The sequence below is a fragment of the Trematomus bernacchii genome, unplaced genomic scaffold (genome assembly GCF_902827165.1).
Source record: "Trematomus bernacchii unplaced genomic scaffold, fTreBer1.1, whole genome shotgun sequence".
In the NCBI taxonomy this organism is placed as follows: Eukaryota; Metazoa; Chordata; class Actinopteri; order Perciformes; family Nototheniidae; genus Trematomus; species Trematomus bernacchii.
The window spans coordinates 4,770,546-4,795,293 of NW_022987313.1; the positions used below are offsets into that span (position 1 = coordinate 4,770,546).

At 41.1% G+C, this 24,748-nt stretch overlaps 1 protein-coding gene across 1 annotated transcript in view; it reads right to left on the minus strand.

Annotated features, from left to right (window-relative positions):
- Positions 1 to 22,808, minus strand: part of luzp1 (leucine zipper protein 1) — a 45,782-nt gene extending 22,974 nt beyond the window's left edge. Inside the window, exons 1-2 of the mRNA XM_034125052.1 lie at positions 22,511 to 22,808; positions 6,408 to 6,466 (exon numbers count right to left, since the gene is read on the minus strand). The gene's annotated coding sequence lies outside the window, so the exon portion shown is untranslated. The remainder of the gene's footprint in view (positions 1 to 6,407; positions 6,467 to 22,510) is intronic.
- Between the last annotated feature and the right edge of the window lie 1,940 nt (positions 22,809 to 24,748).

Sequence of the window (24,748 nt, forward strand, 5' to 3'; positions counted from 1 at the left end):
GTGAATCGTGGTTCTACACATGCACTACATTTTTGGCTGCTCTGCTTATGACCTAATTGCGGATGTGACTTTGAAGACGTTGAATCAAACTCAAATCCTGCAGAGCTTCTCAGTCTGGCTCCTGATCCTAATGCCTTAACAGTAAAATAGAGCATGTTCTTGGTAAAACATCAGCACTACACACAGGATTACATGCCCCATTCAGCAAGAAACAGGGCAGGGGAAGGATATTAGAGGTTATATTTAAGAAGAGAAAAAAAGCAGCACTCTAGTTGCTAGCTGGGCCTCAGGCAGATCTGTAGCCAAGAGGATCTGGAGCAACATAATGTAATCAGTTCTGATAGAAACACAGAATATAACACGCCAGATGGAAGCTCACCAAAACAAGTCAAAGGCTGCTACTCCCGCAAGGTCAAAGCAATAAACATTCACAATTGTGAAGCAAAAGAGATGGGATTTATTGGGGGGAATTCCTCCTGGAAATTTGACTTGAGCAATTAAGAAGAAAATAGTTGCAGATTATTTTCCTGTGAATTGACTCATTGAATAACTGATCATTGAAGCGCCAGTGTCAATACATCTAAAACCACAATCAGTTCTTAGCATGAGTAAAATGTGGTTGAAAATAGTTAATTCTCAAATACTAACAAGTCCTCTCGCCGACTGATTTATTAATAATAAATCCATAAAATACTTTCTGAATAAATGTGAGACTCATTTGAAAGAAAAACACCCTTGCAATGCTCTTGTTATTCATGTAAACACACAGATTTATGTCCGATGTGACTTGCCGCCATGTTTCCTTGAAATATTTCCAAACGCATGCCCTTAGCCCTCTGTGTTTGGGGTCAGAGGTCACTGACACTATAAACATGAAAAACACTCGACCCAAGGCACTGGGGCAAACAGGAGTGAGGCCCTGATTAGGAGAGCAGATTCTGCTGGTCAGCCAAACCAAATGGAGCTGAACCAGATCAGTCTGACCAGAATGTGGGAAATAAAAATGATGTATTGTGCTTATTAGTGTGGTTTTAAATGCATAACAAAAAAGTAATGGATACCTCAAATATGGAGACAATAAAACGTTAATAATAGGTGCTTTAAAAAAAACGAACTCCAATTAAAACGAGATAATAACAATTGCACATACATGGTATGATCAGACTGTAACATGATATGAGTGAAATAATCAGTCATGCTCTGTGAGTAATGAATCAAAGTCATGTGTCCATAAAGGTTATGTGCACAAAAAAACAAGAATATTACATTTAGATTTGAATAATTTCAGACTAAGGCTCAGTAAACCTTATTAACTTTTGATGCTATCTTATCTTGTCCCGGTGGTGAAGTGATAGACAGGAAGACTCTAGTCGGATACATAACTGTACAACCATGCTGAGACATTCTCATGTGCTGGGATTAGATAAGACAATCAGAGAAAAGAGCAAGAGGGAAAAAGAAAAAGAGCGCCTGTCAGGATAAACCCGTTTCTGATCTCGATGACGGTATCTCAGGTTCAGCCTTATCACTTTTCATACCTTGTTGAAACCCTTGATTTCAAAAAGGGTGTAGATGTGGAGATATTCTGAGATGCAATCAAAAGCTGACGGTTGTTGATCACAAAAAATGGCATCTTTTAAAAGAATTCAACTGAAGACAAACTCTTTGACCTGTCATTAACACAGCATTTTCGTTAATCAACAACACCAGCTACCAATTTAAAGCAATGCCTAACAGCTGCTCAAGCACTCTCAGGTGTCACAGACGTCAGCAAAAACTTTATAAGACTGAATAAGTGCACCCACACACACGTGCAACGATGAACTGCTCGGGAAGGAATGTATGGCACCGCTTCACACCGATAAGAGAACATGAAAACATCACAACATGATGCCACTTGTCAGACTCGACACTGGGTAACCAACTGTCTGTGTGTGTGTGTGTGTGTGTGTGTGAGAACAGGTATGAGTCAGGCACAGAAAGAATGAGGCGAGGCAGACAGACAAAAGTTAAGAGTGAGCTAAAGAGTGATAAGAACAGCAAATGACAGACTAATGCACATCACCTACCTACACCCTGCCATACTATTTGTTTGAAATAGCGTGGTGTATTAAAAACACAAAAATCTGAAAAACAAGTGAATTGTTTTTTTGGTCGGATCTTGGTCCAGGATTTCCTGCTAGATGTAATCAAAAATGTTTTCCAACACTTTTTGAGGATTGTGCAGCCTTGGCAATAACACCCACTGACTGCTTTCTAGCTTAACTTGAAATGGTAAAACCTGACTTCGGCCTAAGGTCACACTTTTACAAAACTTTTTGTTTCATTTACAGTCAGAAGATCGCCACGTGCTGTGTACTAAAAATGAGAAATGTGACTACACTCCAGGTTCCACTGAGCGTACAAATGCATTAACATGCTTATCAGAGTAGTGAGGGAAGATTTATGGTGAAAACGACGCCTCACATCCGCTCTGTACATGCGCATCCCAGATGGACCGGGGTAATGATTGTAAATCAAGCAAAAGTCTGTGGCACATAACACAACTTAGAAATCAAGTAGTATACTTCATGTGATCAATGTATTTTTAATGTAATGTATTTGCCACGACATACTAATACATGTAATATTGTTTTATGATGAAATATTATTGCTACTCCTTATTTTATTTCCTCATGTTCTATATAACTCTCTTATTTACAATCTTCTTCGAGTCCGTAGGAATCTCAGATGTCGCTTTTTTATCCTTCGATGTCGGCTCTTCCTATCATTGTGAAACAATCAGTCCACGTCATCCTTCATCATCCTCCTTTCATGTGACCTCTACCTCCAAACATCCCCCAACCCTCCAGTTTCCTTCCCTTACCCTTCATTCCTCTGCCTTCCTGCTACAAATACACGGCCTAGCCACTGTGCCTACAAGAGAGGAGGTGACAGTCACACACACACACACACACACACACACACACACACACACACACACACACACACACACACACACACACACACACACACACACACACACACACACACACACACACACACACACACACACACACACACACACACACACACACACACACACACACACACACACACCACACACACACACACACACACACACACACACACACACACACACACACACACACACACACACACCACACACACACACACACACACACACACAATCACACACACACCACACACACACACACATCACAGAAAAAACTCACACTACATCACAGTCACACACACACACACACACTACACACACACACACCCAACACACACACACAACACACAACATGCACACACACACAACACAACACACACAACAACACACACACACCACATACAACACACCACACCTACCACACACACACACACACCAACACACACACAAAACACACGTGCATTAATGCTGCCTGCTGCGGCTGAAATTGGAGACCATCAGCGGCTACTCTGATGAGGAAGAAACAGAGCAGAGAGACGGTGGGGGTGGGTGGGTTTAGCAGCGGAAGAGCTGAAGCAAATGTGTGGTCAGAGCCAAATTGCGTGTTGTTAAAGCAAAGGAAGATAGAGGGAGTAAAGCACCATAGGAGGGAGAAAGAAAGAGTGGGATGAATGAGGAGTGACTCAGCCTCAGAGTGGATTACTGCAGCAGGTATGCAGCAGGATGGAGGGAGGAGGAGAAATAAGAAAGTAGGGGGTAAAATGATGATGTTGTACATCAGAGGAGAGACACTGAATCATACAGCTCATATGGAATGTCCTATAATGTAGGTAAACAAAGAAGAAGTGACAGTGAATGTATGTCGAGGCAAGAATAAAACGACTGAGCTGGATGTTTTGAACACGTCACAGGATAGCTTCAATTTCTAAAAGGAGAACATTATTCCTTGAAATGACCTCTAGTGCACAGACAGTGGGACAGTTATTGTTTTCAGCAAGTATACGGCTTTGTTGTGCATTAGATCTAAAACAATGAGTCGACAAAAAAATAAGCGAGAACTATTACGATAATCGATTATTCGGCGAAGATTTTTTTGATACAAAAGAGGGCAGATATTCAGTTTTCAGGCCTTTACAAATGTAATATTCTTTGTTTTATTTTCTATTAAACTAGATATCTGACATGCTATACCGTTATACCATGGCTTTCCTGAGCGATTCCCCCTTATGCATGCTTGATATGAAGCTACAGTCACAAGACGGTAAGATAAGAAGAGGGGAAAAGCTATCCTAGCTCTGCCCTACACAAACACAAAACAAAACAGTTTAAGCTCACTTATTTAAACTTTGTATCTTGTTTGTTTGATCAATACAAAACTGAAGTGTAAAATAGACCTTGGCCGTGCGCCAGGAATGCTGTTTCCCCATGCTGTCAGTCTAAAGGTTAAGCTAAGCTAACTGTCTCCTGGTCCAGGCATAAGTGCTATCCATTGTTTTCAACTTATAGCAAGAAAGCAAATAAGCATGTTTTCAAAAATGTCAAAGTAATTTAAAAGTAAGTATCTTTCTTAAATGCATTATATGCAGTTATCCCTCCAGACTATAACACACTCAAGTAGAGTAGGATGTGTTCTTAGTTGCAGGACACTGAAATGAGAAGCCCCTTTTCCTGTTTTTGCTGTCGGTTTTAATAGTTTTTGTTAGTTCCAGACTATTTAGGATGAATTCAGCTGAAGCAGGATGTGAACTAGCATCCGGAATAATAAACGCATGTAAATGCAGCTCAGTGAAGACGCACAGAACACGCCTTGGACACATATTGACCTTAAACTGTTGTGGGAGCCGACAGCCGAGCAGACAGGGTAAGACAGTGACACATATACTGTCTCTGCTGACTAACCTGGTCTGATAAAACACACACATCCCAGCTGCTGTCTCTGAGAGCTGTGTGAATGTTTATGCATAAGCGCAGTGAACCATATGTACAGAATATATACAGTTTGGTATGTTGGCCACTCCTGTGCAACTTCAGGCCACATGGAAGGAAATGTGGCGCCGGCGTTTGTGTCCAACAGGAAACGGACTCACAAAGAGCAGAGGAGGGGCGGAAGAGGTGAGAAGGAGGAGGGGGAGGAGGGGAAAGGAGGAAAAGGTGAGTAAAGGAAGAGGATGAGGAGGAGAGGAACAAGAAGAGAGGTGGAGGAGTGAAGGACGAGAAGAAGGGTGGGCCATAGGAGACATTTGAAATTCAGGATATTGAATAATTGAATTTGTCTGATTGCTAAACACACGATATAGTACGGTAACTAGGTTTTAGAACCCTGCTTAGAGTTTTAGTTATCCTTCCTTTCTTTCTACTCCAATATCTGTGTTTGTAGAGCAAGGAGCGCGTTATCGTAGCTTAGCATTATGCTACCGTTTCATTGAATTGCTGCTGGAAGAATGGGAAACAGCTGGCCTGGCTATCTTTAAAAGTAAAACAACAACAGTTTGAGGTTGGGGGGAGTAACATGCTGTAACTATTCATTGGCGAACAACACAAATACTTCCCGGAGTCTTGTCCTCATATCAGTGTTTCCAGACAAGCAGCGCTATGACTGGAAATGCTCTGGGAGATAAATAAACTGCAAACCGATAGAATAGAATAGAATAGAATAGAATTGGGAGGGATGAAACCCTCTGTAATGGTCACACATGCAGAGCACACAGCACACACAGTGAAATGTGTTCTCTGCATTTAACCCATCCTAGTACCAGGAGTCTAGTACTAGGAGCAGTGGGCAGCTATTGTACAGCGCCCGGGGAGCAATGGGAGTGAGGGGGGGAAGGGGGGTGTCCGGTGCCTTGCTCAAGGGCACCACGACAGGGCAGGAGGTGAACTGGGACCTCTCCAAGTAGCAGTCCACACTCCATATTTTAGGTCTGGTCAGGGACTTGAACCGGCGACCCTACAGCTCCCAGTCCAAGCCCCTACTGACTGAGCCACTGCCGATGTTTTCATATCCACTTTTTCTGTACATTAACAATAAGTGACATGGTAGTGGTATTTGTTTAAATGGTGCCGTTTCAAATGTCTTTATGTTAAGCTAATCACCTGTTGGCTCCCTCTCAATACTGGGCCTTACACACAGATAAGTGCGGTAACATTCTTGTGAAGTTATCTCAAGATGGAGAGAAGTTCATAACAAAAAACATTTCCATAAATGTTTAATACATTTTTATAGAGATCTCTGATTTTTTTCAAGGTCTTATAGGGTGTGTTACTTTTACTTTACTAAATTGAGCATCTTGGCATAATGCTACATAAAACCGACATATACCAGCATTGGGAACATTGCTGCATTTCATACCCCTCTTGTTCTCTTCCCCATTTCTACATTGTCGGGGGAAAAAAGGCCCAAACAAAACAACATTAAAGCGCAGCATTGTCAGGCGTGAAAGGCATAACTTACATTTGAAGTGCATCCTTTTGTCTGTCACATGTTAAGCGCCTCTTTGCAAAGTCTCCATCCTGTGGTCAAAAACACAAAAGCAGGGCATAAGGTTAGAAAACATCATTGGTCATCATAATATCAAGACAGACACACTCATGCCATCTTTCACCATTGTTATAGTTGGCAGTTGGCAAGCGACCCCGAGCCGGGCTGACAATGCAGCCACTGTGGGGGAGATGGTCCACAGTCAAGCTATCGGGCTAAAGAATGAGCCCACTGCTCAGATATGGGACGCATTCGGAAGGCTTTGCAATAGACTCATGCATGAGCAGACAGGCAGTGTTTGGCCACGACAACAGAAGGCCCTATTCAGTTCTGTGGGGAGGCACACAAACACACACGCACCATTATCATAATCATCATCATCCTAGAAGCCCTCATCTGCTTCAAAACATGAGCATGGTTAAACACAGTCACACTCACACACACACACACACACTCAGAGAACACAGCCCAGACTTGGAGCATTCCACTACAGTAGCATTCCATATGTTTGGTTAAGCGCAGAGAATCCAGATTTAAGGCTGAAGTCTGGACTGAATTTAAAGGATGAGAGAGGGAAGAGGAGGGAGGGGAAGAAATGAGGGAGCGGAGGGGGGAGGCCGAAGGAGAAAGGGAACATTCCTGTGAACTGTAAGCAGCAACAGGACACTAGTAGAGAAACATTACATACACTAAAGAACAACCTATCAAGTCCACCAAGTGCTCAATATGATATTAAATGGGAACATCTACAGTTTCATCGCATCCAAGCAGGCTCAATCTGCTAAAGAAGTCGGTGTGAGACGTTGAAAAGCTCCAGAAAAAAGCAAATAAGTGAGCCTAGTGTTAAAATAGCTTTGATACCTTGACATTTGCACTAACTAATGAAAGGAGGAAAAGAAAAAAGTGGCATTAAAGCATGTAGGGCTGCAGCTTACAATACTTGCGTGCTCAATTATTTATGCACTTAAAACACGAACCGTTTAGTCTATAAACTGTCAGAGAAAAGTGGAAAATGTAGTTTCCACATGTTTTCTACATTCATTTTGATCAGTTTCACATGTTTCTGGCCTCCCAATAGGTTGACTTTAAATTGATTGTTTTTTCCAATGAACAAAACCCAAATATATTCAAACTACCACAAAAGACTAAGAACAGACACTCACATTTGTGCAGCTGGAACATGACTTTTAAGATGAATAGCCTATCAAAAATAGTTGCAGTTTAATTTTCTGTTTATTACTTAGTTGTTTTTGCTCTAAAAGAATGAAAATGTCCAGAAAGAGGGTTCCGTCTTGACTTTAGTTAAACTGAGTAAGCAGAGACAAGTGATGTGCTCAAAGACACCCTATCATGTGCAGTAAGTAGCTTCTGATGGACAGAAACCACGGGTCTTTAGGAGCTCCCGCCACTCTCATCTCCTCTCTGTGTCATCCTTTCTGTTTGTTCCCACACATCCTCTCTTCTCAGGGAGGAGACAGTCCTGCTGCAGTCATGTTAGATTCATGAGGGCAGAGCCTCACACGGACACACAGGTTTTGCTGAATCATTTGACGTTCTCACGCTACAAAACCACCCTTCTTCGCTGGACTTAACCAAGCGTATAATTCTGCTGAGGGCAGAGCCAGCTTTGTTGTGTACTGTGATCAATAACCATGTTTTTAATGAAAATATGTGATTTTACAAATGAGATTTGACACATTCTTAGCAATCCAGATGACACCAAATACCCTGGTGACCAGAGACCACATGTTTGTCTGTGTTTGTATGTGTTGTTGGGTTGTGTGTGTGCATGTCTGTGTGTGCAGGGGGGGTCTGGGCTATTCATTCAGACAGTTAGCCAACCCGTAACCATGCAAAACTGAACCCCCCCCACCCCACACACACACACGTCAGGTTGGGATAGTTCATTATGTTACTCAGCAGAATATACTGAAACAGTGTGAGGGGGCACTTCCTCCAGGGTCTGTATTTGTCTCATACAAATCACAGAGTTGATTAAAGCGTGTTATGCTAGTATATTATAAGTTGCATTGTTGGAGAAGGCTGTATTTCTGGTATTTATACAGTTGTCTCATAGAAGAAACCACTTTAAAAACACAGCACACTACTAGTCCTGGCCCAGAATTGTCCAGTGAGTGTGTCAATCTTTCTCACCTGAAACGGCAAACTTTGATGCGAAATGGAGCAGAAATGACCTTCTCTTCCTTTTCATTCTACATAAACATTGAATCGTGTTATCTTTGAGTACGGCTTTATCCCACATATAATGTAAGGCAGTTGATAAGCTATCAGTTTATGGTCTTTCCAAATAAACTTTCCAAACACATACACACGGCTGCACACACCCATGCACAGTCTGGAAGCAAGAAGTGCTTCAACCTTACTGATCTGTCTCGTACCCTAAAATATTTGTCCATTGAAGGTACTCTTTTTGACAAGTCAACTTCCAACATATTGCGTTAGTCATATAATATAAGTTGGTACATTCACCAATATGCGTCCATCAGTTTGTTTTAATGGCTATAGATGTTTCACGGCAAAATGGCTCCAAGAGGGGGGGGTGAAGAAGAATGAAAGTATGGGGAAGAGAGAGAGATCATGTTCAATTTCCTCCACTGGAGAACATTTCATGGCCTGAAACTCCATCCTGGGTTCCACTGGCCAGGCGGGCCTCGTTTGCATGTGAGCCCATTTCCTGTGTGTGATTAGCAGAAGGGAGAGTGTGTATATGTGGTGTGTGTATGTGTGTCTGTGTGAGAGTGTGTGCGAGCACTGGGGGTTGCAGTTCAGAGAGGTCTGGGGTTGTTTTGTCTGCTCAGGGAGGAAAGGAATGCCCAAATCAAACACAGTGAACAGGATGCCTAGAGAGAGAAAAAGAAAGAGAGAGGGACAAGGGGAGAAAGACACAGAGGCATGAAGAGTGAGAAGACACACAGTGAGGGGAAAGATGGGGAGAGACAGGAAGCGGACATCCAGAAAGTAGCAGACAGAAGGAGCAAACAAAAGAAAGGAGAAGGGAACACCAGAGAAGAATACAGCTTGGGATTGATTCTTCATTCGCTGCCAGTGAAGACTGCGAGCAGCATTCCTCCTGCTGATATTTGCATTCCAGCTGAGTGGCAAGGTGGAGTGAGAATGTGTCTACAAGCTGATGAGCTGTCAAATGGAAAACCATCCACCTCTTTAACTTCACTGTAAACCGGCAGAACCAGTCCTAATATCTAATGACTTTCAGCCCTGCCCGTTCAACAAATAAGTGCAGAGGCTCTCGCACACTAGTGCCGACATCACAGACAGATAATCGACTATCTTTCATTCATACAACAACAACCTGTTATACGACAACAAGCAATGAACCACCTCTCACACAAACAAGGTCAAAAGCCAGGTCAAATCCATTATTTTAAATAAATAAGATATAGAAAGGACAGCCTGTCTCATCAATCTAACAAATGGGAATTCAAAGCATTTTCAAAAGATTCATTTAGTCTTCTTCTTCTAAGCTTAAGGACACCAAAGTAAAGTCAGCATTCCTTGGCAAGAGGGTTTTTATCTGAGGATGCCAACTAAATCCTTTCTGACTATAAAGACGTTCTAAATCCTTAGTGATTTATCTGAATTATTTATTAAGAACATCACACACACACGAGCTGTAATTCTCAGGCGTTTGTAGAAAAGAAATACACAGACACCATGACATGGATGGATAAAGGTCAGACAAATGTAACTTCCTTAAAGCAACATTGTCACTAACTAATGGGCAAAATCTATTTGATCAGACTTGTTAAAAAACACATACACATCAAGGACACTAAGGTCATGTATCTTTTGAATTAAAATATGTACACTCAACTACCTTGAGGCTAACACATTAACAAATAAAGATTTGTGGAGTGTGGATTTTGAAGCCGCATTTACGCCTATAATAAAACTTAATAGACTCGTGATCCTGGCATTTCTAAAATCTTGGCTACTGCCCTGTACAGACAGTATACACCTTTAAAAATAACAAGAAAGACGAAACTGGCTCACTCTTATTTCCCAGGCAGTTTCAGAGTTCAGTTTCCAAACACTTCCTTGTGTGTGCGTAAGCTGGACCCGGCCCATGAGGAGTGCGCCATTCCTTGACTGGCAGAGCAGAATTGATAGGCCGCTATTGTTTCCTTTTAAGGTCAATTGTGCCTCAGAAGCTTGGCATGGCTGGGAGGGTGAGATGCATCTGGCATGCAGGAGAGGAGAAACACTCATTTAACTGCATTCTTCAGTGCAGTCCACACCTAGAGAGACAGAGGAAGGGAGGCAGAGACAGAGGTGGAATGACAGAGAGTATTTAAGACAAGTGGGGATGAGAGAGGCTACTGGAGGTGGAATTGCAAATAGATTTAGAGAGGTTTAGAGAGAAGAAAAAAATGTATGACTAGAGGGTGAAAACAAGGAGGTAAAAACTACAGCGAGTTTGTCCAAGTGGGTGGGCGAGAGCCACTCTTTGCCACGGGCATGGAGCTCTGCTGTACACTTGTTTGCTCAAGCGGTGAAAACACGCCACCGCATGTGGTAGGCCTGTTTGTCAAGAGGAGGATATACACACACATACAGTATATACTGTACATACATGTCAATCCAAGTGGAAACTTCTCACAGGGTGATGAACCATGTTGTTTAAATAATGCCATGGCCTCAAGTTTACATTTCATTCCTCAAGCAGTATACTGGGGCCACTCAGTGCATGTTACTCTGAGAAAAAACAACTAAAGGTCGATAAAGGCGATACCAACTAGTCACACCTCTTAATCATTTTCTCCTTTTTTTCTTATTTATTTCACTGTATTTCTGTTTTGTTTGTGTTATAATTACACTGGTTACTGTAAGGCTAATATGTCAGTTATTGTATGGTAAATTCATTGATATTAAGAGAATGGCAGTGTTTGAAACGTTTTCTGAAGGCATTCTGCTGAAGAAGGAGACCCCAGCTTAGCATGACAAATAAACTCCAACGCTGGAAGACAGAGAGCTTGGATCAGACAATATTCCCGGTATTCCCCAATGTTCCACTGTGAACAAATGCACCACTCAGGGACCCGGGAGTGTTATGAGTTCCTGAGTCTGAAAGTGTCCACATAACACAAACAAACAACTTGAATGCGTGTGAGCCGGACATTCGCTGCTCTACCATCTCAATTCTGTCTGTCTAAAAAAGTTAGGGTAGAGGTGAAATGCAATCAATAAAGGTCCATTCAAAACAAACCATTAAGAACTGCATCTTTACAACACGGCAAACACAAACAAATGAAATGGTGGCTTTTGTTATGCAGTTATCCAAATGTTAGCGGACTTGTAGCCATAAAGTGACGCACAGGGAGGAAAAGAAAAGAAGTGCGGGGCAGCTGAAGGGACCACCAGAGGAGAGACCATGACTCGCTCATAGTGTGAGTCGCTGTGTGTTTGTCAGCAAATGGTAGAGTATAGGATGTGTGTGTTATCGCTGTGAGTGGCCAATGTGTTTAGGTTCATACAGATACGTTCCAGTAACCCTTTAAAACCTCACTAGACAAAGTGCTGAAATGATTAGTCACTAAATCAAGCTTAAATGTTATGTTTACAGGTTCCCAAATGCAAGACATTACTGCTTCTCTTTGTCTTACATTATAAAGCCTTCATAGCTTTGGAGTTTCCCACTCTTGGTTCTACAAAACAAGACATTTCAGTCAATCACCTGTTCATTTCGGAAACTGTGATTATCATTTTTACAGTTTGTACGATTAATTGAGAAAATAGGCGACGGATCATTTGTTGAGGCATTAAATGCAAACTTCATTTAAAGATCTTGGGCTCTGGGAAATGTATTCCATTCTTATACTATCTTTGGACATTTATTCAAATTACAAATCATTAATTGGACCTTTGTAGATACTCCTTTCCCTCTCCACTTACTTCCCTTCTGTCTGAGGCTAGAAGTTATCTAACAAAAAGGTGAAAATAGAAAAACAACATTTGAAAAAATAATTGTTAGGTGCCGCTCTGGACATGAAAGGGTTTGAAACATGTCTCTCAGAGTAAAAGCGGCACTTTAGCCCCTCTATTTTTATGGCCTGGCGGTGGCTCGCATTGTGCTGCTTCACTTCCCCTGGTTGGGACAGTTAGCATGAGAGGGAGCTCCAAAGAGCGATGTTGGCATGGAGGAGAAAAGCAGCCAACCCAGGCCTCAGCTGCCCTTTACAAAAGCAGCAGTGCACAGTTTTCCTCCAGAATAAAAACCAAAGCAGAGAAGAAGAGGGGGAAAAGGGTAAAGAGGAGGGGAAAGAGAGGCTGAAAATAGCCTAGCAGTCGGGGTCTGCATGCATCAGCACCGCAATGATGAAAGCTTCTAAAACCAGACTGGCTAATGCATGGATGGAAGGAGGAACAGAGGGAGGGAAATAAAAAAACATCTTACTAGTTTTAAATAAGGGTGAGAAAAAGGGACAAAATGAGGGAACTTATAAAAGCAGATGAAAGTCAAAGTTGAAAAAAGTTGTCTGAAGTTGCTGAAGGTTCATAAGTTTTACCAACAAGACAAAGTCAATATGCAACGGAACATAACAAATACAGACGTGTAGAAAGAGAAAACAAAACAGCCGAAGACGAGAGAAACAGTAGAGGGGGAAGTGAGCAATCGTCAGGTTGCCATGGCGTCTGAACATTCCTCTCTCGGAGAACATGTATATTTTCTGATCACAAGAAAAATAATCTGCGGGAGGAATTTTATTTTGAGAGCCGCCCTGGAGATCCAAGGATTAGAGTAGGTCAGACAGGAGTGTGAGTGGATGAGAGAGTGTGTATATCCCTCTAACAGTAAGAGAGGAACCAAAGACCTGAGCATAACCAGAGACAACATTTGGAAGAGCACATGAGGACTCTTCAAGTCACATCTGATCAAATTAACAATCATCCACACACACACATTCACAAAGTTTCCAAAGTCCACCTATGATGCTCACTAATATCACGTTAAACCTTGTTTTTCTATCAGTACAAACATCAGAGTATGACAATGGTCAGTTGCTTTGAAGAAAGGGTAAAGTCATGATATGTTTTACTCAGTAACTTTCAGGAGTCTCTGCTTTTAGGGAGAAAATGTAACTCTTCTCTTACAAGACTTCCAACGTATAACTTTTTGCTACTCAAATATTTCCAATTGCACGTTATCTTTATTCAGGCAGTCAACATCTATTTGTGACACTCACTAAGAGTACAAAAGGTGACAAACTAAAGGACAAATTGAGGGATGCGCCCCACTCTTCTAAAGGAGTTTGATGTTGGTGGGTGAGAGTTACATTTAAAACATTGATCTCCTTCTTTATTAGGGTTGAGATCTAAATGACCCGCATCCTTTTCTTACTGAAACACTTCTGTAAGCATCTGAAGTTCTGCACTAATTCATTCAGGTTTTTTTTCCTTTAAATGTGTCAGAGTTGCGGTGGTGACCTAATCCACATTTCCCTACTAACATCAGACGCATCAAAGCACACGACAGACTGCAGGCACATTTGATGTAGCCTCTCTGGGCCTCACCCAGAAACAGCAGCACCAGTGAGGACATCAAAAACAAGGAGAAGTATTTGATGTTCTTACAGTGCTGTTTTCCTCGTTTGTCAGTTTGCTTTAGTGTCATTTTGATTGGAGGCAGTAATTTGGAAAACAAAAAGGAAGTATTTTTGATTCGAGTTTCCGAAATAAAACACTTAAACACTCCGACCGGGCATTCAACACAGACCTCACGATGAACCCGACCTCTGCTGAGCACTGGCCTGGTGCAGTGAACTCCTGCCAACCACTGTCACGTCAGTCAGCAGCCATCCGCCTGCAAATAACAGGCTCAAACATCATAAATTCTAGGGCAGAGAGGCAGGGACTATAATGCCACGGAAGAGAGGTTGAAAGAGACATATTACAGCTCTCGGCATATAAACACTCATTAAATTGTAGCGATGGTGCCCAAGACAAACAAACCCTGCTGCCGGGTGAAGGACTTTGGTTCAACATTTAGCCATTTATGGATATTATTGACGTGGTGCCGTGGTGGGTTAGACATCTGTGTCCGTGTGGAGGTGGAATTTCTGTTATACAACCTGTGTTAGTGGCTTTTTTTTAACTATGTGTATTCTGCTGCATCTTCCCCAACCAGCATCACGGGAATGATGGGAAGAAGAGCGTTTTGTTCACCTTTCTTTCCCTCCCTTGATCATTGTCTGTCTGGCTGCTCAGCCCGATATCTAGGAAGAAGAATGCATCCTGAACCAGACTGGAATGGCTCCTGAAATATGCCAAATATGCCCCTGACCCCCCTCCCTTCCTGAAGACGTAGGCCTGCTTGCAAGCCCACCCTCCTTCCCTTTTAGCCCCCCCAACCCACAGCATTCCTGCGCTGTACACGGCACCAAATGCACGCATACTTACAATCACATATGACCCACTCACATAGAAAATGTTAGGGACATTAATAACACAAGTTTCCACCCAGCTGACCCAGACGTGCCTTTTAAGGGTAGGCGGTTCACATTTCTCTTTTCATTAACTTCCAAAAATACTCCAGGACCAGGCGGGTGAAGGGGGAGTGACAGGGTCTCCTCTTTAGTGAGGCGAAAAGAAAAGGAGAGAGTGAGCAAGACAAGATAACAATCGAAGGGAAAGAAAGGAAATATTGGCCCGCAGAGGAGAACACCTAAAAAAATTGAGGAATTTACAAGAAATGTCTTAACTTGAGCTCTCTAGTTAAAACGTCTCAGTCTCTCCCCTCCCTCCTTTTCTCTGTGCCTCCTACATGCTTTTGAAGTCTGTTTCCTTTGCACTTCTTTCCTCTTTTCTTCCAGGAAAAGACGAGGTGGCCATTTTTAGGAGCCTGTACGGTGTAGGAACAAAACCGGCACGCAGGGGAGCTTCTGTAAAACAACTTATTGGAGGCTGAAATATCCAACAGCAAAGAAGTCCCACACAGCAACCGGTTGGAACAAATACAAATCTTAGAAACATAGGAAAACTGTGTTTCAGGTCAAACTGAAAGCATGTAAAAGACGAACACAGAAGCAGAGTAACCTACATTACAAATCAATGCGGTCCTAACTACAGCCATGTGGGGACGCTTGCATGGCCAGGCTGCCGATTGAACAATAGTGGACTCATAACCTGCCGTTATCAGGGTGTATCTCACAGCCACGAAAACATTCTGGGCAGACCAACAATTCACATGCAAGAGCATAGAGAATACATAGTTCTATAGTGATAACAGGTTATCAACAATGTTTACACTTGTGATAAGCTGCAATAAATTGCATCCACACTAGATAATGTCCATGTTTGTGGGAAAAGACAAAGAGACACTTCAAACTATGACTCACATTAGAAACCTTTAGAGTCAAGTCCGTAGACTAAAGTCTTCTTTACAACTAGGTTTAGCCTTGATTCAAAATCTAATGTAAGCAATAACAAAAATTAAAAAGAAGGAACATTTTAATGATTGCATGAATGCTATATCAAAAGCAGGACGAATAATAAATCACATTATGGTCCAGCATCTATGGACTTGAACAGAGTATGTCTCTCTCTCTCTACCTTTGTGTGTTAAGGAAATGGTGAACGGTTGGGAAGCCAAAATGAGGACCAGATGATGATTGATGATTTGTTTCTGTTCAGTTACCAAAGCATCACATGGTCAACAGCAGGGCAGCTGCCCGGTTTTAAAGGCTGTAGGGTAGCGATGGGTTTTCATAAATGAGCAATACTGAAATATTGCACTTTGAGGCAGCTTGGAAGATGGTACAGGTCTGAATTACAACCAACTGTTAAGTGTTGGGAAATAGTGATAGAGAAGCATTAAAGACAGCTGTTCTAAGAAAGTCTGGTATTTGAGCCAGTTTTATCGTTTTACATAAAAAGATGATTTGCATTTGTTTTTCAAGATTTTACTTACACACAGCCACATGTTTGAGCCTAGCCTAAGCCAAGGTTTAAGGTTCTTCTCTTTATCCACAAACCATAATTTACTGAGTCCAAGGTAAATTTAGCAACCCTAAGTTCGTACAAATGCTGTCATGCTTTCACCCTGACTTGGCTTTCTGCTATACAGAGCAAAATGATTTACTAACTTAAATGGGAAGCTACAATTATAACCCTACACTCAGCTGTAAGGATTTCTTTATAATGACAAGTAACGGCAAGTCTATAGGATGGCCGTCTTGAGCCCGTCACAGATAAACCAACATAATGTAAATGTGTCATTCAGAAAAACTCAGTAGTACTAAGGGAGGAAACGTCTGGGTTTTAGTCATCTAAACGTTTCAAAGATGTATTTCTTTTGATAAAACAACAATTCATACTACCCCATACTTTGGCTTAAACCAAAAGTTTGTACCAAGTGAACAAAGTGGATCATTCAACAACAGCCATATTTTCCAAAGCAATTCCGATTTCATAACCAGTCCACTCCCTGATGTAAGAGGTTCAATAACAACACAGCCTCTCCATAACAGGTCAGTCGATGCCAGAGATAAAGGTTTGGCTGACTGGAGAAATAAGTCTTGGTTTCACAAACTTGTGGAAGACTAGGACACACAGAATAAAATCAAGGAGGATATAAAAAAACTAGATGTTAAAGAATATTTCATACAAAAAATATTTCACAAGTAATTTGAGTTCAAAAACCATTTTAAGAAAGAAAAAGCAGTTTTACAATAAGGTCTAACAAATGTAAAATATTGTATTTGTTGTTTGCACAAACAATGCAAAGAGAGGTGTTTTGGATCACTTATTAAATTTCACTCTATTTACTTTCTAATTATATATAAATTGCATACATGGGTTTTTATCCACATTGCCCACCTGTCATTTCATGTTGAGTAATGCGTTTTAAACCCTACGGCACAATACAGCTTGTAAATTAACTTAATTTAAATAACCAGATTATAATTACAGGTCAGGTGTTGTCACCCAACCAATATAATTTCCCACCTTTTCCAATGTGGAAAAAATACTTATTATTGATTAAATCTGTGTTATAATTGCTATATGCTGCTGTGTGCCGGAGACAATGCAGTCAGTGCGCCTGCAGCCTTCGCTGTAGCAGATCTCCGTGATGAACGTGTCGGTTCACAGTCACCTGAGTGTTGGTGAGGCCTCAGAGAGTGACCACGCCACCCGAGGACAGAAAGCCCACCAGAGCAGCTGGTAATGAGAAAGGCTGTTTGGCATGCTTTGTCGGACTAACGAGGGAGATTAATTCACACACGCAGAAGAAACTGTATGAACAGAATCCATTCTTGTTTTGGATTCTTTAAGAGTGAGAGCACATATGTGTTGATCTGTGTGTCAGTGTACGTGTTAATGAGAGCCTGAATGAGGCGTGTGAACACTCGCTGCTGTGATGTACTTCTGGCTACTACTTGCCGAGTGATTGACACTCTCAGCCTCTAGTATCCGATGACAGATCGACATGGCGGGGAACAGCGCGGAGCAAACGTGCTTTGGCACACAGACATACATGCACACAAACACACAACGAACCCACACAAAGTTCAAGTAGTTTGAACCCCAGCTGAAATCTCAGAGCCCTGCCCTGTCACTGATAAAGAACGCTGGCAGGGAGGGCAGGCAGGAAGAAAGGAGAAGAGCAACGGCAAAGGAACAGGAGAAAAAGAGGGGGAAATGTATGTGTGTGTACAGTAGAACGGAGACAAAACAGGAGGGAAGGGTCTGGAGAAGAACCAACTCAAGAGTCTGATGGCTGTGCACATTAGACGCATACGAAACTAATGACTACTTTATATATAAAGTTTGGTGTAAAAAATGAAGATGTAAAAAGATGAATACAAGTTCCAAGAACCCAAGATTAGTTTCTCCACAGTGAATTAAATTGATTCAGCTGAAGGCAGAGAATAGTATTTTTGCTTGACAACATTGATTGTTGATTCATTGTAATTTTCTCGTGATTTCAGCGACAACAACCAAGAGATCATACACAGCACAAAAGTAGTTTTATATAAATGCTTTATATTTCATACGAGTAGAAAACGACAGCTCTCTTTCTAATTTGATTGAATCACTTTGCCCAAACAATGTCTCGAAATGACTTCAAACTAGAATTCTTACAGGTTATTATTCTGACAACTTTACCATTTGCTTTATATACTAATTTCCGCTGTTCCTAACACTCAGGAGATACAGCAGACATGCATAGTCTCATCTAGCTGTCTATATGGCATTAAGCCATCCTCCTGCAAGTCTTCTAATAGACAGACAGCAACTCCAGCTGGCCTGCGTATTGTCAACAGCAGCCTTCATCCCGGATACTGAGCCCATTATTGCATTATCATCACAAAACACACATGTACACACACACTCACAAACGGATATACACTTTACACAAAGGCTGTGTGTGGGCTTTAATACTGTATAAGCCTGTAAAAGATCATGATTCATCTGGGCTATTACAAGAGGCTCTCGAGTTGTAACGCCTGCAATATCATCCTCCGCTGTTCTATTCCTGGGTGAGAGGGTTACGCTGAAAGTGTGAGTCTACCACTAATAATAGCTAATACCATCCGGTCTATATCCTACCCAAGCTATCCATTGCAACATGTTGGGATGTATAGTATTGCTGGAAAGGACACTGGTCGGTTCCTATGGTTACTGACTTTTCTTTACAAATAATGCTATGAGAGCAGACAAGCCACACTGACAATTTGAATTGTCTTTATTATGGTAACAACTGAGCGATTATTACATTTACACTAAACTAATCTGCAACTATTTTGATATACGATAAATCGTTTAAGTCATTATTCAAGCAAAAATGCCAAACGCTGGCTTCAGCTCCTAAAATGTGAAGAATTAGTGTTATTTTGTCATATATGATAAATATGATCAATTATCTTTGGATTTTGAATAGTTGGTCATTTAAAAAAAAAGCTATGTGAAAATCACTTCTGGAAAATAGTAATGCTAATGTTTCAGAATGTATTAACAACTATTAACTGATTAATAAAGTCCTTCTTTTTGTGTTATCATTTATTGACTTTTATTCATTAATTATTCATCATATGACGTTATACCAGGAAGAAACATTGAAAAAAAATGTACAGTAAGTGATGTTTTGTTTTGATAATGACTCACTGTTCAATGAGTTTAATTTTTGTGAATTTGTATTATTATTTATACTGGTTTATTATTGATAGAATACAAGATTATGTATGTGTTTTTATCCCACTACGCAATGACTATATGCACATTGTATTCGCGATCACTTGCAACCAATGACGTCAATGTCCATGTCCTGTAATTCCACACTGGTGTGATGGTGCTAAACTAACAGCAGGGGCTCTGTGAATAAACCTTGATGTGCATAGTGGCAGTAATATTACCACCGACAGGCTGGGTTTGACATTCCCAGCGGTTTGATACTCCCAGGCAGAAAACCTCAATATTTTTAATTTAATCCCCAGAGCAGTCATTTAGCCACTCCGTAATCCCCAGGTCCAGCGCTTAGTCTGATAATTACACTTATTGGACACCCATAATGATTAGTTTTTGGTTTCACCCAAAGCAGTGCAGGCAGTTTCATAGGGCGGTCGCGGCGTTCTGCGGAGTGGAAAACCAATCATGCATGGTATAGCCCAGGTCATAAAAGAGGAGGGAGGGGTATCATTATTATTACTTTGCATGGAAGGCGACAACTCTCGGACAGGACATGGTGCAAAATGTGTCTTTGTGTAACATCCAGAATAGTGTAAGGATCACAAAACAGGTGGTGGTGGCACTCTTACTGTGTCAGCATTAATAACTACAATGGCACTGAGGAATCCTATTCATATAATGGGAATAATGGCCTCTAAGAGCAGATGCAACCAAACCTAACTTGGCGGGCATGATTTCCCAAGCCTTTAAATACATGCATCAAGAAGTGATCAGGGAACATTTTGACATCTCACTCTTCACTTTGCTGGTACTCATTTATTTTCCTCCTTACATTTCTCCCAACATTTCCAAACCGACAGGATAACCTTCAGACTTTTCTTCCACATGCGGTGTCACATTCCCCTCCAAAATACCAAAGGAAATCTTCAGGCTGCAATGCAAGTGCCTGTGGAGGAAAGTGGGTTCCCAGCAGCTCAAGCTGGTAGCTCAGCTGGTATATTCTACAGCCTGTGAGGGCGAAGCCTTACTGGAAAGTCATCAGTTTTTTTTGTCTCCTTCATGTCTGAAACAGGTCAAGGCAGGTCCCCTTCCATCGCCTTCCCTCCCTGTGCTGCTCTTTACGAGCCCCACCTGGCAGATTAGTATTCCACCACTACAACTACCATTTTCTGCTGTTGACATATGCACACACACAGACACTCCTCTATTGCTGTTCTGTTGAGGTAGCACAGGGCACATACTGTTCAGACTTAGGACTCTGCCACCTTGGTTTCATGCATGCATGGGTAGCCTATGTATGTGCAGCACAACACATTCCATCTCAGGTGAAGGAAAACAAACACACGCTCAAACTGAACCAACATGTCTTGCAACTTCAGGTTATTTCTGTTATGGAATGATGTGTTAACATCAATCAATGTAGTCTACAAATTGCCCAAACAAAGCAAAACTGGCCCAACAGGCTGTGTGGGACATTTGCTTGTTTTGTCCAATTATCTGTCTAAAACATTTACAAGACAGTCCTGAAGGTAGAAAACAAGCAGCAAATGATAACATTGGAGAAGCTTGAACCAGAGAATATGTGTTATTGTTTCTTGTTAAATTACTGTTAATTATTGTCTTTCAATTACTAATTTTCATTACAAAAGTTAAGCTCGAAGGCTTAAACAGGTATTTTGCAGTTACACTGAGGTCACCCACTATCCAAAAGCGGACCCCTGCAAACAAAGCATGTGCACAACTCATGTATCATAACCGTTTTCCAGCTGCTGTCAATATGGCTAATTAGGAGCAAACTAATTAACCAAATAAAATACCTAAATACAAGTGGTGTTCAAATGTCCTTCAATGTAAAACCACTTTACTTTCAGTGGGTTGTGTCCTTCACTAGTCTATTCCAGGGGAGTTTAATATCCTTATGGTGCTTTTGTGCTCAGATTTTAAAGTGTGATTAAGCCAATCCAAAAATACATTTAGGCCAGGGAATGTACTGTATGTCACCTTACAACAACAGCAGTAGCTAATGTAATGAGTCATATATCTACCCAGTAGGCCTTTCTCCTTTTAATAAACACACTCTTCATTATAGAGTCTAAAGTGTAAGAAATACATGTCTGTAAATGTGTTACACTGTTTTCATGCCTGTAAATGTGTTGCCTGTAATGTGTTACACTGTTTTAATGCCGCTTCCCCATGTAACCAGAAGGAAATAAGGCCCAAACAGTGGCCATGGCAGTCAGGTACAAAGTCTAGATATGCTATCTTATTTAGCTGATACTGGATGTCAACAAAAGAAACTGAAACATGTTGACTTCATTCATAAAAATACCCTAAAATCCCTAACGATTTTAGGGAACAGGGGAGGGACTACAGAATCATTTAGTTACATTTTGAAAAAAATTGCCTCACCAAACACAATATGCTACAACAATGTCAAAAGCATGTACGAGTACCCAACACTTTGATTTTTTTACGTTTTAATTTACGCGACGTCCTGAACTTTAGCTTTTGGGTCAGTAATTTTGCCTATATGGAAAGGCTTGGCGTTATTAAGTGCGTAGACAAGCGAGTCTCAAAACATGAAACAACTATGCCGCCAAACAGGCTACGTGAAGCATTGTAAAACCTGCAACGTGTTAACAAAATAAGACGTAAATGGTGTGTTCACCGCTACATTCTAACCACCGGAGGTTTTCGCCGCAGTCCTGGATGCTTCCTTTTGGCTACAAAACGAGCAGAGGAGGAGAAGGACAAGGAGGAGGAGGGTAGAAAAACTTGCCGCAGTTCAGACTTCTGCAGTCCCGACTCACTGGATCCAACTCAGGAAGCCGCTGTCTGAACCCCCCAAAAACATGTTCCCATGTTCTCTATCAACCCAAAACACACACACAAATAAAGACTACAAACTTTACCTTAGCTTGTCCACCGCCGGGTCAGAACAACGCACGGGTAAATCCACAACTTCACACGGTTTGAGCTCATGCGGACGGTATGACTCGCTGCTGCGGACACGGCTGGGGCAAGTTCATCCACATTTTCTCTGATACAACCGGAGAGTTGGAGGCGACAGGGAGACTGCGTTTCTGCTTTCCCCCTTTCCCTGAATTACTTTCGTCGGTCCTTTCCTCTCGGATATTCCCCTCCCTGGCCCGTTTGAGATCAAACCATCACATTCCACCGCGTCCTTAACAATGAAAAAAGGTGGGTTTTCCTTTACTGCTGCCGGAGGACCCACCCCTCGGGATGACTCTGCCCGGTCTGACCGCAAAAAGAACGCCCTTCCCGGCTGCGAGGTCCCGCCTCTCTCCCCATGAATCCAAGCTGATGTTGTGTGGATAGTTCGGGCATTTTAACATACTCTGTTCATTTCACTTTCTCTCTCTACACACATTGCATATTTTAAATTGAATGAACAGAATGATATCAGTATGTAAACAGTGGTGTTATGTAACTATTCTAAGTGCATTCACTCAAGTAATGCAATAAATTAAGTACAATTTTGAAGTAGGCTACTTGTAATTTACTTGAGTATTTCAATGTTATGTTACTTTGTAGACTACTCCACTACAATTCAGAGGTAAATATTATACTTTTACTAGACTACATTTATGTAGTACCAAAGTACTATACTTGTCAGCTATAGAGTAATGATAAACAATATGATCAACACCTAAATAAGACTTTAGTTACACTTATTAAATTCACATGCTACCCAGCAGTACGTTAAGTTATTAAAACCAGTTCCACCTTTACCAGCTTGAACACATCAATAATTATAATCACAACATATCATTTATATGATTGTGAAATGAGTCATCTGCATAATGAATACTTGTACTTTTTGTACTTTAAGTATATTAAGATGCTAATACTTTTGTACTTTTATTTGAGTAACATTTTGAATACAGGACTTTAAGTTGTAACATAGTATTCCTAGACTTTGGTTTTTCTATTTTTACTTAAGTACAAGATCTGAGTACCTCTTCCACCTCTGCTTCCAAACCATGATCCTCGACAGCATTATTATAGGACTATTTTTGCAATACCGGTGGGCATATAAACTATCATTAAGTAAACACATTTACTTTTAGCTTCCCATTGTATACCACAGTTAAGGTCCCTATTGCAATATTAAGAAGTAGTGATACCGGAATTGAGCCCCAAAAGTCTCATAAAGTCACTATAAACTCAATGAATAACACCTGTAGCACTTTTACAAGAGTATTTAAGTAAACAAAGGGGTGAAAAACACTTATAAGATGACTAAAATGTATTTTCCAGTAGCATTGACATATTATAAATTCCCATTGTATAGTTTAAAGATTTTTTGTTGTTTTTTGTGTGCACTGTAATGGTCATCAATAATCGAAGAACTGCAGGCTGACCACCAAAAGAAATGCTGACTATTCTGCATACGCTTATAAAGGTGCAAATGCCACAATTAAAGTTATGCTATGTTAATGTTGGTGAGGAATGCAAGTGGCATTGCTGTGATTATCGTTCTGTGTGGAATTTAAGGCAAGAGTTCTCAAGGTTTGTTGTGAAGCAGCTTAAAAAATATTTGCAACTGAGATAATGGGCCCATGTAAAACAACAATGCATCACAAAGAACTAAGTAAATCTGACTTGATATGGACCAAACATTATCCTTAAGATAATAAGGTCTCTGTTGCACAAAGTTGTTCTACCTAGTTAATGATGATGAGTTTGTTCAGCTGTACACCTAATGTATTTTTTAAAACACATTATATATTACTTTTACGAGACATATTACTATGTTCTTCTGTTTCAGAATCAGAATGCCAGAATACCTTTACTCGTCCCACAGAGGGCACATTTAAGTCATAACCTATGGTTATTTCCCACACTGGTTTTAACTGGTGCCACTGATAGTGTTAAATCCAAAGGCACTGTCATAAAGCGTGATAACTGTAACAGAAGCCTATTGTTTGATATATGCATTGCAAAGTGATTATGGTGCGGCTGTAAACTCTTTATTGTCTTTCAGTTGCGTAACTATGGAAATAACTTGATTAAGATCATAAATGCCACCTAACTGCCCACGCAGACACACACACATACACTCTCTCTCTCTCTCTCTCTTCTCTCTCTCTCTCTCTCTCTCTCTCTCTCTCTCTCTCTCTCTCTCT